The following is a 13068-nucleotide window of genomic DNA, read 5'->3' on the forward strand; positions in this document are numbered from 1 at the left end:
CATCTAAACGGGAAGGATTTGCTCATATTTACTGCTTCCGTGGCTGGTATTGTGATATTCAGCACTGCGGACTTGGCACAGTTGACCTTGAAATTTGAGACTTCGCCATACAACCGTAGAGCTGCCAAGATGTTAGGTAGTGAGATACGCGGGTTGGAGACGAAGAAAATCAGATCGTCGGCGAAGGCCGCGATTTTGTGTTGCCCAGAGGACTTCGTGATCCCGGTTATATTGGGATTCCTGCGAACGCTACACAGGAACGGCTCAAGAGTCAAAATAAAAATCAGTGGGGACAGGGGACACCCCTGTCTCGTCCCGTTAGAAATGTCAAAAAAGTCCGATCGCCACTCATTGACCCTTACCGCCGCCGAGGGAGCCGAGTAGAGAGACGATATCCAGCCTCTCATATTTGGGCCAACACCAATATGTTCCAGAGTGGCCCGCATAAAATGCCAGGCCACCCTGTCAAAAGCCTTCTCTGCATCCGTAGAAAGTAGCAGAAAAGGCTTCTTGACGGACCGCGCTTCGTGAATAAGGTTGAGGACTCTTATGGTATTGTCCCTCGACTCCCTCAGCGGCACGAACCCCGCCTGGTCAAAGTGGATCAAATGTGGGATATGTGGAAGCAATCTGTTAGCCAGAATTTTGGAGAACAATTTAAGATCCACAATTAGGAGAGCAATCGGGCGGTAATTACTGCAGTGGCTAGAGTCTTTCCCCTCTTTTGGGATCAAAGAAATAAATGCCCGTAGGGAGTCTACCATGTTAATGCCCCCTTCTTTTAATGCGTTGTAGGCTTTCAGGAAGTGTGTCGATAAATGAGACCCGAAGGTCTGGTAGTAGGTCAGGGTGAAGCCATCTGGCCCGGGCGCCTTCCTTGGCTTCGTTTGAGCCAAGGCTAGTGAGAGTTCTTCAGGGGTGATGTCCGACTCAAAGGAGTCTCCTACATCAGCTGGCAAAGTAGGCATACCCGAAGACCTGATGTATTCACCTGCCGCCACCTCTCTTTCTGTCAAAAGCTCAGTAGGTTCCCCCTTGTGTAAGTTATATAGTTGTTGATAGTATGCAGCGAATTCATTAGCTATATCCCTAGAGGTGTGGGCCGTAGATCCCTGTGCGGTCACTATAGAGGGAATATAGGTGCGTTGTCTCGGGCCACGAAGTAGTCTGGCCAGCATGGTACCTGGCTTGTTAGAGAATTCAAACATGGACCTTCTAGCCCAGGCCAGATTTTGTACCGTTTTATGGTACAAGAGGTCTTTCAATTCACCCCTGGTCTTCAATAAAGCCTGGAGGTGTGTTTCCGCTAGAGACTTCTTGTGAAGTAGCTCGAGAGTCCGCACCTGGGAGATCAAAAGGTCAATCTGTTTAGTCCTTTCTCTTTTTTTTGCTGCCCCAATCCTAATTAATTCCCCTCTTCTTACACATTTATGGGCCTCCCAAACTATCAATGGGGACAGCGAGGGCTCTATGTTTTCTGAGAAGTAATTGGTCAGTGTCCTGCCTATCTCCTCACGTACCTCGGGGATTTGTAATAGTGACTCGTTTAGTTTCCAAGTTGGAGGGGACCTAAGTTCTGTATCCCAGCAAAGGGTCACATGCGTAGGGGCATGGTCAGAGAGGGAAATGTAGTCAATCTGGGATGCGGTGACATACGGTAGGTCTTTATGTTGGATCTGAAAGAAGTCTATCCTGGAGTATGTACCATGCACCGCAGAAAAGTAGGTAAAATCCCTCTCACCAGGGTGCATGGTCCTCCAGGGGTCGACTAACTATAGATTGGTCAATTCTACCTTGAGTTTTTTAAGGTATGAAAAAGACAAATGGGATGCCCCTCTTGATACGTCTAGTAATGGTTCTGGAGCAAAATTGAAATTTCCGCCCATCAGGAACAAACCCTCCCGGAAATCCAGGATTAAGGGAATGAGAGATCGCAAAAAAGACAGGTGGTCAGAATTAGGGAAATAGACGTTTACTAGGGTCACTGTGGTATTTCTGATTTTGCCCTTTAAGAGCAAGAATCGGCCAAGTGGGTCAGCTCTCTCTTCTAATAGCATCCACGGCAGTGATCTGGCTATCAATATGCTGACCCCCTTTGATTTCAAGCATGGTATACAGTGGGGAAGTCCCTGTTACGGAGTCTGGGGACTGCCGACTGTTTGAAATGCGTTTCCTGAATGAGCGCCACCTGTGTGCGCATTTTTTTGAGATCTGAAAGCAGTCTGGAGCGTTTTTCCGGGGTAGCTAGGCCTCTGACATTGAGGGAGGTAAATTTTATCTCCCCTCCAGGGTGTGAGCCCGGAGGCCTTCCCGGGGGGGCCATGTCGCACCCCAATAACCAATCGGGGGAGCGTAGAAAAAGAATAAATCGGGGAGGTATAGGGAGGGGATAAAGGGGGGGAGGATAATGAAAGGGGGGGGGTGGAAAGTTGGGGTAGGGAGGGAAAGAGAGACCAGATATAAAGGAAAGGACGGAGAGGAAGAGAAGGGGAGGAATTGGAGTTGAAAAGAGATAAAGAAAAATACTAGGAAGGATAAATTAATTATCCAACTGTTGCTATCCTAAGCCTTGCGCAAATATGCGCTTCCTATTAGTGGGTGTGGAAGACTAGACTCTGCGACACAACGGGAGACGTGTCGTCAGGAGAGAACCGGCATGATGAACAATACCTGACTATTACCGGTATAAACAGCAGACAAAATATAAATCCATAAACAACTTGATTCTTTGCTGTAGAATCTTCAGATTGTGTGTATGCAATCACCTCAAGTGAAATGTATATCAACTAAGAGATCTATGTGAACCAACATTCCTAATACAGTGTAAGTATTGCAACTAACCCTCTTGACAGGGAGCAAGAGGGCAAAAACCAAACATGACTCCGTGCCTTTTTGAATTGGAGTCCCCCCTACCCCTCCACCTCATGTCCCACAGAAAAAGGGAAAAAAGAAAAATAACAAAGGGCGTAAAAACTGCCCTTAATGAACCTGTGAAACGATGAGGTGGAGGTGCGGCGAGACCCCCCCGCAAGATTTGAATCAAAACACCAATCCAAGGCACGTCATCTTGTCACGGAGGAGCAAAAGGTCCCTCCAACATACATATAATATACCCCTGAATCACTTTATGTCCTACTCATAAAACTCAGAGGGTTTTCTGTGCGGTCAAAAAAAAAGGATATCAGTGTGATCTAGAATTCTGAGGACCACAGGAGTCCCCTTCTTGCTTCTCAGTAAGTAGCCTTCTGAGCCAGTGCAATCAGTTAGGACTCCGGCGAGGTAGTATTGTCTCTTGGAGTTGTCCTGGATCTTGAGCGCCATTGTCGTCTGCTGGCTCGTTGGGGTCTTGGTGATATAGATCTCGAGCTATTGAAGGTGATCGGGAAGTCCAACCAGTTGGGTATCGAGAACCCGGGTATCGCCAGGAACCTGAACAAGTCCGGTAGTTGGTCTGGCCAACGCAGCACAAAAGAGTTGTTTCCTTTCAGGACGATCAAGTGGAATGGGTGACCCCATCTGTAGGTGGCTCCTGTCGTTCTGATAGCTTCTACCAATGGACGTATTTGGCCTCTCATGCGCAAGGTCAGCCGCGATAGGTCAGGGAAAAATTGCACCGATGCCCCATCAAAGTCCGAGGGGCCCTGGGACCATGCCCTTCTCAGGATTTCTTCCTTAATTGTGTAATAATGAACTCTCGCCAATATGTCTCTCGGTGCGAGATCATCTCCTCCCCTAGGTCCCTGCACACGGTGGACGCGGTCCAGTTCTAATTCCGCTGTAGGGGGCTTGTCTAGTAATCGATTGAATATGGCCACAATCGTCGCTCTGAGATCACTTCCTGAAGTGGCTTCAGGCAGGCCGCGCACTCTGATGTTGTTTCTCCTGCTGCGATTTTCACCATCATCTATTGAAAGTTGCATCAGGATCAGGCGTCTTTTATAATCCACATGAGCCTTTTCTATGTCTGACATTCTTGACTCCAGCAGAGAAGCAGATGTTTCTACCTCTGATACCCTGGAGTCTACAGTATCTATTCTCTGCTTTAGATCATGAATCTCTTTAGACAGGGTATTCACAATAGTAGCTGCAGATTCAGTGATGTCCTGTTTAGTGGGGAGGAGGGCGATTATCCCTTTCCAGCATTCAGGGAAAGATTGCTCCTGAGTGTTAGCAGGCTGTATGGATGAACAGCTATCAGCCCCTGGGATTTCTGGGGACAGGATCGGGGAGTCCAATCTGTTAGGGAGAGACCCGTTACCTTGTGGAGCATTAGGAAGCCCCTTGCCTGTCTTCTTGAGCGATGCTGTGCCTGCATTGCCAGTGCGTGGCGGCGCCATCTTGGACTCAGGGGCCTGTGACGGAGTTGCCGAATTCCGTAGGAAATAAGCAGCAATGTCCGCGGTTTTGTTAGCTGCGGGTGATCCCGGAGGTCTGTCCGACATGGACATGTAGTTTAAAAGCCGGTACGTGCGCTAGGTCCGGTTCTCAGCCTAAGCGAGGCACGGAGCTCCCAGAGAAAGCAGCCTCACAGAGCCATTGCCAAGCCACGCCCTCGAGACTTGCTGACTTGACAAGAAGTAGAATACTGTACAATGCAGTTTCATTTGGCTTTCAGACATACAAAGGTTTTTCTTTCTGAGTTTCTTGCCGGGTTAAAATATCATTCACCTCTATCCCTTCTGACACTGAGGCCGGTGGGAACCAGTCTGCCGAGCAGAGTTAATTTCGTTGACTAAAATATTTTCATCGACTAAATGAATACTATTTTAGTCATATTTTAGTCAACTAAAATACGACTAAAACTAAATTGAATATACAGTATATCACAACGGCTAAATCTGTGTCTGTAGTGCATGTTCAAACCTTAAGCAACAAAGCTAATAAAGAGTCTGGAGGATATTAGTTATGAGGAAAGGTTGCGAGCACTGAACTTATTCTCTCTGGAGAAGAGATGCTTGAGAGAGGATTTGATTTCAATGTACAAATTCTGTACTGGTGACCCCACAATAGGGATAAAACTTTTTCGTAGAAGAGAGTTTAACAAGACACGTGGCCACTCATTAAAATTAGAAGAAAAGAGGTTTAAACTTAAACTACGTAGAGGGTTCTTTACTGTATGAGTGGCAAGGATGTGGAATTCCCTTCCACAGGCGGTGGTCTCAGCGGGGGGGGAGCATTGATAGTTTCACAAAACTTTTAGATAAGCACCTGAATGACCACAACATACAGGGGTATACAATGTAATACTGACACATAATCACACACATAGGTTGGACTTGATGGGCTTGTGTCTTTTTTCGACCTCACCTACTATGTAACTCTGTAATATTATAAATAATAAACATCTTATTCGATTTTTACTCCAGGAGTATATAATGTTTGGCAGTTCTAAAGAAATAATGCATTCAATTTTAACTAACCCCATCAGATTTTAGTCGACTAAAATGTACTGGGGATTTTAGTAGACTAAAATACGACTAAAACTAAAACAACTCAAAAGACTAAAGTACGACTAAAACGAAAGAGGCATTTTAGTAAAAAGACTATAACTAAAACAAAATCAAAATTTGACGAAATTAACACTGCTGCCAAGCAAAATGCTAGGGCTGGGAGTAGGAAACTAGGACTAAACTAATATCAAACAGAGGGATACAGTGGAACATACTAAACACAAATATTAAATGTACAGTACATCAGTGATTGGTTCTGTGTGACAGATATGTTCCCCCATTATTTAGGTTGTGGTCCCTTAAATTACTCGTGTGCATTTTTGAGTAGTCAATGGTTCTCACTCATCCAGGGTGAGAGGTTCTGGGATAGTCCAGTTGGAGAGAAGAGGGCTGATTTACAATTACAGGATTGGTAAGTCCTCATTTGGGACCCAGAATTTGGAGGGTCAGAGAGATTTTGGGTGGGAAAGAACCTCCAAACCCTAATGAAAGTGACTTTCGGTCGGGAAAGGGTTAAGCCACCTGCAAGAGAGGCCTGAAGAGGAACAGGAAGCTCTGAACAGTTGTCTGTGAGTTGTTGAGAGGACAGGATACAACCATGTGAGGATGGTGAACTGGTTTTGTTGCTAGAACACCGCTACTGAGCTCCTGTGGCCCTTGTCTGAACCCCAAAGCAGGCAGGATTCTTAACCTGTGGAGTGGGACTTTATACTGGCGGTGAGCTCCGTCTTTGTTTTGTGTTCCCGGAGTGTGGAGGATTTTGCTCTTGCTTGATATGCTAAAAAAAAAACTTTTTGAAGAAGTAATTAAGACTGTGTTACAAATGACTGGTTGGTGATCGCGAGTCTCTCCCTTCCCCCCCCATATTGCATAATGTACAATGTATCTATATAGTAAACCAAAATGCTCTAGATCAACTGTGGGTGAAGGATTGTGTATATAGGATTGTGGCATTGTATTGTGGTTGCATTGAACTTGCATTCACTTGAATGGATTACACTTGGCGCTATGCCTGCCAAAAGCAACAGGTGGTGTATTTCCTGCAGCAGCAGCTGTGAAACAAAGCACCATGGCCATGGCATACCCCCCCCCCCCCCGGCACAGCCTCTATAGCTAAAGGGGGAGCAGTTCAATTGTGGGGTTTACCAGTGTGAACGAGCCCTAATGCGGTCCCAATGCAATAAAAAGCCAATTTGCCCTAGGACCAGTGGCTGCCGATGCTCAATATTTTTTTTTTTGTGGGGGGGGGGGCTGCAAACACAAACAAACCTTCCCCCCTTATTAGCACAATTCGCTAATGTCTTCCTGCTTCTCCTCCCGGCCGAACAGGAAGTGGGTCCTAAGACCCGATTGGCCCGGGAATCCTAAGACTCCCGGCCAATCGGGTCTCAGGACACGCTTCCTGATTGGCCGGGAGATGAAGCAGGAAGACATTAGCGAATATTAATTTGCTAATGTCACACAACTGGGTGGGCTCGGGGCACAGTGCTCTGCGCCCCAAGCTCATCCTTGTGCTTCAAAAAAAAAAAAAAGAAAAATTTAAATCCATGCGTCCAGTGCCCTGCATGTAAATTAGGGGGTGGGCGCATGGATTGGGGGGGTGCCCTAATGGAGCGTCCGCCACTGCCTGGGTCCTATGGTGCTGCTTTGGTGTGCACTGTAAAAAAAATAGTATAGGTTGCATTTGTGCATTGTGCTGTAACACATTATAATGAGTTGCAGCTGGGAAAAAAGTAAAGCACTAGAATGCATAATAACAATGCTTTGCAATGCAGCGTGTGTTAGAACATGCTATATACCCAATATGACACATGCCGTGGTGTGAATGAGCCCCAAGTTCTCAGATATTAGATGCGCATGTTTCTCAGCTCTAAATCTCCTCGTTTTAATCATCTTCTGAAACTTTTTAAAACATATCCTTGAAAGTTATTAAATTCTATTTTACACAAGCCAGCTTACGAAAATTGATTTAAGTTGGATATAGTGGCCCTTTCACGACGTCGAGATGGATAAATGATTTCTGCTCGCGGCATTTAAACGTTTGCTCTAATGCTGAATACACTATGGAATGTTAAAATAACGACTCGATTGAATCAAACCGTATTTATCTCCTATCAGAACAATACCGCAGTAATACTGTTTCACTACTTGCTTGTAAGAAGCAATAAACCACCTCAGGAGACAAATATCTCTTTCTGTTCATGCGGCAATTTAGTTAAATCGCGCTGATTAATCAGGCGCCAGCAAAGTTTAACTTGAGGGATTAAATTGTGCAGGATAGGTTTTGCCTTAACCGTTCGAATGAGGAAGAATCGGAAGTGTAGGTTTAAATGTCGTTTCATTTATTGGTACATAAACTTTATTATTTTTACATTTTTATCTAGTTTACTTCCTTCCGTGTCAAGATATACTCCACCAATTTTTTCGTTAAGGGGTAACTATCGGCAAGGTGTTTTAAAATCCTATTTCGGTTAAATGCGGTCTTAGGTAATGCACTGAAATTTGTTTTTTTTTTTTTTTAAATGGAGCTGTTTTTCATTTTATACTGCTGTTACCTTTTATTAACCAGAAAAGCTTTTTCTGTTCCTCTCTCTGATTTAGTTTCACTTAACTACAACAGTCATGGCTTCAATCCAGTAACTGCCAGCCTCCATCCAATCAGAATGCTCTTACTGGCCTCCGCCAGAGTGTAGGCAGGTGCAGTTCGGCCTCCTTGCACAGGTGGCGCTGTTTGGCAGCCGCCATGCAGAGAGAGTGGAGGACAGGGGGGAACTCATGTTTCTTTAAAGCAGGGGTCTCAAACTGGCGGCCCTCCAGCTGTTGCAAAACTACAAGTCCCATCATGCCTCTGCCTGTGGGAGTCATGCTTGTAACTGTCAGCCTTGCAATGCCTCATGGGACTTGTAATTAAACAACAGCTGGAGGGCCACCAGTTTGAGACCCCTGCCTTAAAGCCTTCGTAGGTGTCATCAGGAGAGCAGCTGTCTGATTGGACACTGCTGCCCTGAATTACCTCAGGAGCCATCTTTACTGTGGGCAGTGCTAATAAGTAGCACTGTCCCCTTTAGTTGGTGCGCATTTGTGAAGTAGCTAGGTCAGGGACAGGAACCCACTGGTCAGGGGCAGTGTATCTAGCATAGGGAAAGGTTCCAGTGGAGGAGGGACAGATTAAGGACTGCTCGTCTGTGCCACCAGCCAGGAGCCCTTCCACGGCTAGGTGCTTTAGTTGCCACACTGTCTTCCAGCTACCTCCTCTGACAGATGTTGCTGGGCATCATAAGTTGTTTTCAGGTATCCTCTGCAAACTAAGTGCTGTTTGGCCAGTTGGGCCGTGTTACACAGATTCTGTTACCACCTTGTGGGAACTTTCATGTTAATACACTTTACTGCAATTTCTATGTACAGTATCTCATAAAAGTGAGTACACCCCTCACATTTTTGTAAATATTTTATTATATCTTTTCATGTGACAATACTGAAGAAATTACACTTTGCTACAATGTAAAGTAGTGAGTGTACAGCTTGTATAACAGTGTAAATTTTCTGTCCCCTCAAAATAATTCAACGATCCCTAGCAGTTACTGCGCTAAATGAACTTACCCAGGCAAGAGAAGAGCTGTTGGAAACACTGAACGTGACACTGAAACGCAAATTTGCACTAACGCAAAAGCTCTATTATGAATTTGGCAACAAGGCTGGGAAATTCCTGGCTAGAGCTCTTCAAACGAGGAAGGCCTCAAACACTATCCACAAGATTAACAGCCCTGCTGGGGAAGCTTTAGTGACTAACGAAGACATAGCAGCACAATTCACCCAATACTTCTCTAAACTGTACAACCTACCTCCTTCCACCTCCACTACTAATGCGCCCCTGGATCGCCCATCAGCCATCAAAGAATTTTTAGCACAATATGGCCCAACCCCTTTATCTCCTGAAGATATACAATCTCTAGACCTTCCTATCTCTGTGACCGAATTGCAAACGGCACTAAAACAGATGAAGACGGGCAAAAGCCCTGGGCCGGATGGTCTTTCAGTCTGTTACTACACATCCTTTGAGAACGTACTCCTCCCACATCTAACTAAAGCCCTTAACAATCTTACCCCTGATTCTGTATCCAACAAGGACCTACTCGAAGCCCACATTACACTCCTTCCCAAACCGGGTAAAGACCCAACCCTGGTAACCAATTATCGCCCCATTTCCCTTCTAAATGTAGACCTGAAACTATATGCTAAAGCATTGGCCAACCGCATTCTACCCTTCATCCCTAGCTTAATCTCACTAGACCAAGTGGGCTTTGTCCCCGGCCGTGAGGCCCGGGACAACACTACCAAAGCACTGAACGTCCATCACTGGCTTAGCAAAACGTCTACACCTGGCTTTTTTCTCTCGTTGGATGCAGAGAAGGCGTTCGACAGAGTCGCATGGGACTATATGGAGGCCACTTTGAGAGTTATAGGCCTCCCACCCCGTTTACTACAGATGGTCTTGGCTCTATACTCTTCCCTGAGGGCCAGGATCAGGGTTAATGGGGAGTTGTCGGACGCCTTCTCTGTGTCCAATGGTACCAGACAGGGCTGCCCCTTATCACCACTAATATTCATATTAACCATGGAACCAATGCTCCGCAGACTGAGGGACAACCCTGCCATTAAAGGGGTGGACGTTCTACATAATCAGTATAAGCTAGCAGCTTATGCTGATGACATTTTACTTTTCCTGACAGACCCCATTACGACCATACCAAACTTATTAAAGGACTTTACACTCTTCAAAAACCTATCCAACCTTCAAATCAACTTTGAAAAATCGAAGGCCCTTAATATCACCCTACCAATCACTACAGTGGCCGTATGCAAACATAACTTCCCATTTAGTTGGGAAAATTCCGACATTTCCTACCTCGGTATCAAACTTACCACAAACCTATCTGACCTATATGCAAAAAACTTTCTACCTTTGATCATGTCCATCCAATCGGATCTCCAGAAGTGGCACCTGGGCTCCTTTTCTTGGTTAGGCAGGATCGCTATACTAAAAATGAACATTCTACCCAGAATACTCTACCTCCTCCAAGCTATACCAATTAAACTCCCAACGTCCTTTTTCCTTTCCTACAAACGTATTTGTAGGAACTTCATCTGGGCAACCAAAGCCCCACGACTTAGCTGGGTCAGACTAACTCTCCCCAAACAACATGGAGGATTGGGCCTTCCAGATATTCAAAAGTATCATTGGGCCTGCCATTTAACCAGAGTGGTTGATTGGCACGTCCACCGCACCTCTAAAGACTGGATTACGCTAGAAGATTCCCTAACCAGCATCCCAATCGCTAATTCTCCCTGGATTACCCACAGACTCATCCCACGCGAATTCTCATCACACCCCCTCATTGGTGCCACACTATCCATTTTCAAAATGGCATGCAAATTGCTCAATACCTCGCCCTCCCCTGGCCCGATGACACCACTCGACAACAACCCTAGCTTCCCCCCTGGTCTGACATTGAAAGACAAGACGCTTGCTGCACATACCACGCAGGCTAGGGCACACCAATTCTTTAGGAACGGATCGCTCCTTTCCCAACCACTACTAGCTGTAAACCTACCCAATCATGAGATACCATTCTACAAATACCTACAACTCAGACATTTTCTACAAGACGCACAACACATGTCTCATTGGCATAGAGATCACACACCGTTTGAACTCCTTTGTCTCAGCACTGAACCCCAGAACCACCTAATTTCCACGCTTTATTCCCTACTTTTCTCAGGCCATCAGATTAAACAGGACAAACTAGTACTTCAGTGGGAAAATGAACTATCTATCGATCTCTTACCCAGTGAATGGGACCAAATTTTCACCCTCATGCACAAAGGTTCCTTTAATGTATCTACACAGGAAAATAGATACAAACTATTTTCCAGATGGTACAGGACACCTGAGAAGGTTCACCACTTCCACCCCACCATTCCCCCAACCTGCTGGAGATGTGGTGCGGCCAGAGGCACTTTACTACACATATGGTGGGAATGCAGCCTGATCCAACCATTTTGGCAAGAAATAACCCAGCTGATTACACAAATTACTACGTTCCAAATGACACCCTCCCCAGCACTCTTCTTACTTCACCATACCCATGCCCCCCTGCGTTCCTACAAAAAATCCCTCACTTTACATCTCATCAACGCAGCCAACCTATGCATCCCTGCCCTTTGGAGGAGCACCACCCCCCCTACAGTCCAAGACTGGATCCGTAGGGTAGATCGAATAGCTGCCATGGAAAATCTCATTTCACAATCCTCAGATCACCCTACCAAATTTTATGTCACCTGGGCAAGTTGGCTACAATATAGACAAACCCAAACACGGACACCACCACCTCAAATTCTTCCGGGATCCTCTTGAAGTTCAGCAGCTCCCCTACATTTATGTCACATACATTATACCGCCGCCACTCCTCACCCACCTTTCCCACTCGAGCTTCTATAGGCAGTGCTATCCCCACACTGTTTTCCGTCTAGATGAGCTTTATACTACCAATAATAAATTATCCCTTTTCTTCTTTACCATAAAGGTAAAGGTACATACCTGTGCTGTTCTGTACTCTCCAGATCACATTACAATTCCATCCTCCAGAATCACTACCGGGACCTTACACAATCCCCGACCACACCACCGACTTTAGCCTCACCTACTTGCTTCTTGAACCTCCCGGTCCATTCACAGCGTAGTTCCCTTTGGGGGTGAATGAGGCCGGGAGTATCACTTGGTGGGGTGTACACGACACTTCCCATAGATATATCCCGGTCTATGCATTACCTACTGCTTATCTCAGCAGAAAATGATGAATATATTGTATATCTGTTGACATTACTGGTCATCGCGCCTACATTGCAAATGCCACAGATCTATTGCATGTTCCATGTTTCAACATTTAAATGTCTTTTTTTAGGTTACCTCGCCTGACTTAAGATGATCATTACATTCTCAATGGGAGGAAAGCCTATACTGTTACATTATAATCGCATATTACCTATGTGTTACCGTGTTACTGAAATGCATGTTGTACTCTTGCTGTTCAACCATAAAACTCAATAAAACCTTTTCTGAAAAAAAAAAAAAAATGCACGCCAAAAAAAAAAAAAAAAAAAAAAATAATTCAACGAACAGTAATTAATGTCTAAACCACTGGCAACAAAAGTGAGTACACCCCTAAGTGAAAATGTCCAAATTGGGCCCTATTAGCCATTTTCCCTCCCTGGTGTCATGTGACTCGTTAGTGTTACAAGGTCTTAGGTGTGAATGGGGAGCAGGTGTGATAAATTTGGTGTTATCGCTCTCACTCTATCATACTGGTCATTGGAAGTTCAACATGGCACCTCATGGCAAAGAACTCTCTGAGGATCTGAAAAAAAGAATTGTTGCTCTACATAAAGATGACCTAGGCTATAAGAAGATTGCCAAGACCATACAGCACTGTGCCAAGACCATAAAGAGGTTTAACAGGACAGGATCCACTCAGAACAGGTCTCGCCATGGTCGACCAAAGAAGTTGAGTGCACGTGCTCAGCGTCATATCCAGAGGTTGTCTTTGGGAAATAGATGTAT

This window comes from Aquarana catesbeiana, linkage group LG02 (assembly GCF_042186555.1).
Source record: "Aquarana catesbeiana isolate 2022-GZ linkage group LG02, ASM4218655v1, whole genome shotgun sequence".
In the NCBI taxonomy this organism is placed as follows: domain Eukaryota; kingdom Metazoa; phylum Chordata; class Amphibia; order Anura; family Ranidae; genus Aquarana; species Aquarana catesbeiana.